Consider the following 6,000-nt stretch of genomic DNA (forward strand, 5'->3'; position numbering starts at 1 on the left):
AGCCAGTGAAGTTAAGGGATAATTTACCTGCATCTATGGATCAAAGCTACTCTAGCCAAACAGAAATAAGAGCAGACAACGTGCACTATGGTAATTGCCTCAGTAGTCTGCCCTGGTTGGAGGGTACTTACTTGTCTTTTTGCTCTATCATCTTTACTTCCCACTCAAGTGATCTAGAGTAGCCAAGGTAATAATTTCCTCTCCTGAACTGTTATTATGGAGCTAAAAGAACATGCATGACATCCTTCTCAGCTTCTTTCATCCATCTTAACCCTGACTATTTATTTTAAGGCTGATCTGGTCTTCACAGAGGAAGAAGCAATACTGTGCTCCCTTCAGGTGTTCAGTTTTTGTATGTGAAAATTAACCTCTCATATCATTTTCCATTTATTCTCCCAACAAATATTTACATATTCCATTTATTCTCCCAACAAATATCATATACTATATGCCAAGGACACCACTCGCCTATAAGAACAAAAGTTTCCAGGTCATTTATAAACTTTGCAAGATTGATTTCCAAGGAAAGGTAGAATCAAGATGTATCTATCAAGAAAAGCAAATGAGCTAAAAGCAAAAATACAAAACAGCAGTCTACAAAAAACAGGCCCTAAATTAGGTAATGTCCCAAATTCCTTTTTTTTTTTCCCCAAATGCCAAATTGGATATACATGATCTGTTATAACTTCTCTCCTGAAAACAAACACCTTTGTCTCTTGAGGTTAACTCAAAGTGTTGATAACAAACCATGTCCTTTGGTATAACCAAGAGAGCGATCAACCTCTTGCCTGTTTTCCTCTTCCCCCAAAAAATGTCCCATGGAATGTGCCATTTACTTTCCTAACATGTTAACTCCCTTTATTCACTTACAAGAGTCACACATAGGATAAGATTTGGCATACATACCCATCCTAAACCGCTAGGAGCTACTAGTGGTTGCTAAGGAAATAAAGAGGAAGTGGTAAGAGTAGACAAGAGTAGGAATTAATCTCACACTTACTGGTCCAGACAGGGAAAGTATTAAAATATTTCAGGTTTTGAGGTTAGAGATTTTCCCCCTTGAGAATCATAAAAATATTAATATCAAAACATAGATTTCATTGGCTGCCATTTGTGGCAAATGAATGAGTTTGAAATCAACTATCTACTTCTATACACTGTTCTTCAAAAATCCAAAACACCAATGATCACATTTAAGCACTAAATTAATATAAACCAGAATTGCTGTTACCACTTTGGTGAGACACAGGAAAACAATTATCTCCAAAATTAATTCTCTCAATTTCCTTCAACCACACCAGTTTTATTTTGCATCTCCTTCCCTGCAATGAATTTGGAGAACTGTCATTCTCACATCTAAGTTTTGAGTCTAATCAACAATAAGCTAAAAAGAGAAAGAAAAACAAAAGAAAGAAAATTGGTCCAAGATATTTAAACATCAAGGAATATGCTGAAAATCACACTCTAGTGTCTTTTTAAAAGTTCCAAGCAATGGTTCAGTTTCCCCTTTCCTCTCCCTCCTACCCTACCCGCGCCCCCCCCCCCCGCGCCCCCGCCCAGTTCTGCACACCCGCATGCCCCTTCCCCCAACCCCACTTCGCCCAGACAGAGGGTAACAGTCTGAGCTGCCCTGGTTGAGTTGATCCTAAAGTTAACATTCAGCAGCCCATTTCCAGACAGCAGCGCTAAATCTATTTGGATAAAACGCGTGTGACCCAGACAGTTGGCATTTGGCCCAAACGCGTTGCACCGGCAGCTCAAATAAAAACAAGAGTAAGAAACTCACTCTCTTGTTCCCTCTCAGTGCGCTTTCTCACTCTCTCGCTCTCTTTTCTTCTAGTACAACAAGGAAAGAAATTACCAAAGAATTACAGTACACATTATCAGAAGGCAGCTTTCCAATAACCCCTCCAGCACTCACCACCCCCCCCCCCCCAAATCCCTAAACTTTGATCCCATGTACCATATAAACAGACATACCCCGATATTCAAGGCTCCGGAGGGATATGAGTCTAGCACGTCCCAAGTGGCCAAAAGTAAATCAAAAACACACGCTTCCATCTCTTTGATTAGCCTATTAAGAGCTTAGCATATCCTAGAGCATCGGGGCTCCAGGGAGCACATTAATTCTGCCCTCTGAGCCCAGGCATAAACTATGCACTTGTCTGGCTACTTAAGACAGTGACATGAAACCATAAAATGCAGGATTTTTCTTTAAGAAAACTAGAAACCAGCTCCAATACACACCGTGATTACTTTCCTGATTGCTCTTTGGTGATGAGTTAAAAGACCACAATCATCATAATTAAGCCATATTTCACAAAACATATTCTATTCTTATAATAAACGTATATATTTTTGCATCATAAAAATACTTGCAAGACCCAGAATTCTCCAACCCCCCCCCCCCCCCGAGTAGTCTGGAGTTAAAAAAAGATTTCTATCTGTAAAATGAATTCAGTCAAGCTCACTCCTTGCCATTAAAACACACACACACACACACACAGAGAGAGAGAGAGAGAGAGAGAGAGAGAGAGAGAGAGAGAGAGAGAGAGAGAGAGAGAGAAAAGGGTTTTCTACACGTTATTCGGAAGACAAGCAAAGCAACACGCTTTAATTTAAAAAAAAAAAAAAACCGGTTTCATTGAATATTGTGAAGTCTTCCTTACCGTTTTCATCTTCAAATTCTGATAAAAAGTAAGTTTCAAACAATAGAGATTGCACTGGACGACTCACGTACTCCCTTCTCCTCTCTTAGCTTTTTTTTTTTTTTCTCTCTCTCTCTCTCTCTCCTGCCCCCCTTTGCAAAGCCACAGCAGTCAGTCAGTTATTCTGCAGCCAGAATAAAACCCTATCGTCTGGCTAACCCAGGTTTCAGAGAACGGGCTTTCCGATTTGGCAGGAAAAAAAGAGATGCCTCCCATACAACCAGGTTATCATCCTGAGATGCTGCTGCCTTTGCAGACCCCCTTTTTCTCCTGCACGCGCCCCCCACCCGGCCAAAAAAAAGAGAGAGAGAAAGGGGGAAAGAAAAAAAAAAAAGAAAAAAAAAAAGGAAAGGAAAGGGAAAAAAGAAAGGAAGGGAGAAAAAAAGGCTTATTGGGGGTGGAGAGGGTGCCCTTTCTTCCTGGACAGCTGAGGGCCTTTGCTATGCAAATAACATGTGAGGAGCATCAAAAGGTATCAGGAGAAAAGAAGACAAGAGGAGCAGAGTTTGCTGAAGTAGGTCTCACGGCCGGCCCCCGGCCAACTTAGAATTGCAGAATATTGGCAGCCTCTGCTCGGAGGCCGAGCGCTGACGTCAGTGTGCAGATGTGCCGGCGGCGGGTGCGCATGTGTCCTGGGCCGTCACGTGGGGGGGGAGGGGAGGCGGGGGTACAATCGGGGTAACCGACGACCAGCCATTCAGGAGGGCTCAGACAATGTCAACTTTTCCGCCCCGTGAATGGGAGAGATCCTGGCCCCTCAACCTCCGTCCCCTGCCCCACTCCGCCTCTTGTGCCGCCGCCGCCGCCTCCTCCTCCTCCTCCTCCTCCTCCTCCTCCTCCTCCTCCTCCTCCTCCTCCTCGAACCCCTTTTAGAAATCCTAGCCTGGGGAGTGATTGTTTCTTGGAAGGGGGAGGGAGAGGATGAGTGACTTTAGATGCACTCATGTCACTTGCTAAGATCTCCGGGGTCCTTTGCCTTGTAGTTTTAAGTCCTCGCAACAACAAAAAATACTAAAAAAAAATTTTTAAAAAGTGCACATAAACACCACCTTGGAGGAAACGCACAGCAAGTTTACACCAAGTGACAGATTTCAAGACTCAGTGTAACCACATGTGCACAAAACGCCTCTCTCAAAAAAATACATCTCTAACGGGTAATGGTGCCACGGCAAGGGAGTGTAGACTAAAGTAAACTCAGACCAGCCCATTTTCTATCCGATTACCAACTTCAGGTTATGTGGGGCTTTAAAAGGAAAAAAAAAAAAAAAGAAAAAGAAAAAAGAAAAAAGAAAGAAAGAAAAGGTGGGGGAGGAGGGAGCGGGGGAAGAGAAAGAAGCTTGCATTATTTCCAGATGAGGGTGAGACTGGATGGTGCTTTCAAGTGCAACCGGGGAAAGCTACAAGTGGAGTGTTTTGGTTTTTTTTTGTTTGTTTTTTTTTTTAATTCAGGACATTGAATGAAACCTCAATGACTGCCCCAAAGAAAATAAATCCACAGTCAGACCCCCAGAAAAGAGGGAGGTGGGGGGGGGGGATAGAAGAGAGGACAGGAACCCTGCTGTGATCTAAAGATAAACAAACAAAACCTCAAAACTGGTTCTTCAAGCTTCCCAGTCCCACCACCCTCCCGCCCCCCGCCCCCTCCACCCCAGAAGCCAGTCCTTACTTTAAGGATAAAACACCGCTACAAACGTAGCACTTTCACTTTCATTTGCTGGGAGAAAAGCCACTGGCATCACACTGTGGGGAAAATGCCCAAATAGGTTTTCCATGTCTCAAGCAAGCAAACAAAGTCTGGCACCCCAATCGGAAACGGGAGGGGTGGGGGGAGGTTGGAAGAAAAAAAAAAAAGTGAAAATAGCTCAGGACAAACGCTGTCTTTCAGCGGTGGAATCTGCTGCATCATTTATCTGTTCCTGCCCGCTGAGTGCAGGAGAGGAAGAGGTTTAAGAGTTTCCAAGGTTGGGGTTGGGGGTGGAGGAATTGACGCCTTGAAATTCCAGCCGGTAGTTAACGCCAAGTCAATTTCCGATGGCCAGAACCAGAAAAGGGAATTGGACCGGAGGGAAGGGGGTGGGGAGGGAGGACCTTTCTGAAAACAGGCGCTTCAGTTTCAAGCTTCTGCTAACATTATTGCTCATTGGATTTTTTTTTTTTTTTCTTCTTCGTCTTCTTCCTACACCGGAGGTAGTAGGTGTAATTCTACTGGTGAATACATGAATAGTTGGCTAAAAGGAGGCATGAATCAGACCGAGATCGTCCAAGAATTCTTTTCTGAGGGTTGAAAGGGGAAAGCATCTGTCCACAGTCAATAGTCCTCATCGTGACCTTAAATCAGTAGTAGTTGGCTCAATGCCATTTAAAACGCAGAAATACGTTCTGTGGTTGGCACTCACCGTTTTAAATAAAGATGGTTCGTATAGAAATGCAGATATTTGCATTAGCACACAAGAGGTGGCTGATCTCCTAGCAATAATTGTAAACGTCAAAAATGAGAAGAGTGGACACAGAGGTGTTTTTGCGTCAAACCCATCCTTTGAGTTGTTGTGGGCTTTGTCCTTAATTTTTCAAAAACTGGTGGTGGATAAGCACAGCCATCCCAGAAAACTAAACTTAAGGTGTGAGTAGTAATCATTTCTATAAGCTACTTGAAAATTTTTTACTCTCAACTGAGACAAACTGCCCTCGGAAGTGGCAATATTGTAAAGGAAAGGAGCTTATCCAGTGAGAAGTGGACTTTGACTAATTACTTATTCAAAGAGTGCCATCCTGTGTCTAAACAGAGTAATGAACATTTCCCAAAAGATTCCTTTTCTCCTCCAAATTTAAAAAACAGTATTAGTAAGGGTGAAAAATTATTAAGGAGAGAAATGGATCCGTGTGTGTGTGTGTGTGTGTGTGTGTGTGTGTGTGTGTGTAGGTGTGTGTTTGCATTTTAATTGCATTACAGAGAATTCCAACACATGCAAAAGCAGAAAACTCCGTGTATCCACCATCCAGGTTTAACAAACCAGGTTTGTGGCACACACATTCAAGTAAAATAAAAGGACTAAAAAAAAAATAACCATCACTACATCACTATTACTCTTAGAAAAATAATCCCTTAATTTTATCAGCTATCATATTTTCTCAATTGCAAAAAAATGCTTTAAAAAAAACTTCCTTTTATTGGAATCAGGATCCATTTATTGCATAAGGTTGATCTTTTGTGTCTTTTTACAATTTTGTTGCTGTCAATCCTCACCCGAGGATATTTTTCCACTGATTTTTAGCGAGCATGGAAGAGAGAGGG

At 42.5% G+C, this 6,000-nt stretch overlaps 1 protein-coding gene across 5 annotated transcripts in view; it reads right to left on the reverse strand.

The window, feature by feature from the left end:
- The window catches only part of ADAMTS6 (ADAM metallopeptidase with thrombospondin type 1 motif 6), a 186,750-nt gene extending 183,438 nt beyond the window's left edge, over positions 1-3,312 (reverse strand). For 2 of the 5 annotated variants that reach the window (XR_014794870.1, XM_084882164.1), the window contains exon 1: positions 2,670-3,305. The gene's annotated coding sequence lies outside the window, so the exon portion shown is untranslated. Of the gene's footprint in view, positions 1-1,980; positions 2,150-2,669 lie in introns of those variants that run through there. The other 3 variants (XR_014794871.1, XM_084882165.1, XM_084882166.1) reach the window with 3 other exon arrangements.
- Positions 3,313-6,000: the final 2,688 nt, after the last annotated feature.

Source organism: Pipistrellus hanaki, assembly GCF_964339955.1.
Source record: "Pipistrellus hanaki genome assembly, chromosome: 4".
NCBI classification, from domain to species: Eukaryota; Metazoa; Chordata; class Mammalia; order Chiroptera; family Vespertilionidae; genus Pipistrellus; species Pipistrellus hanaki.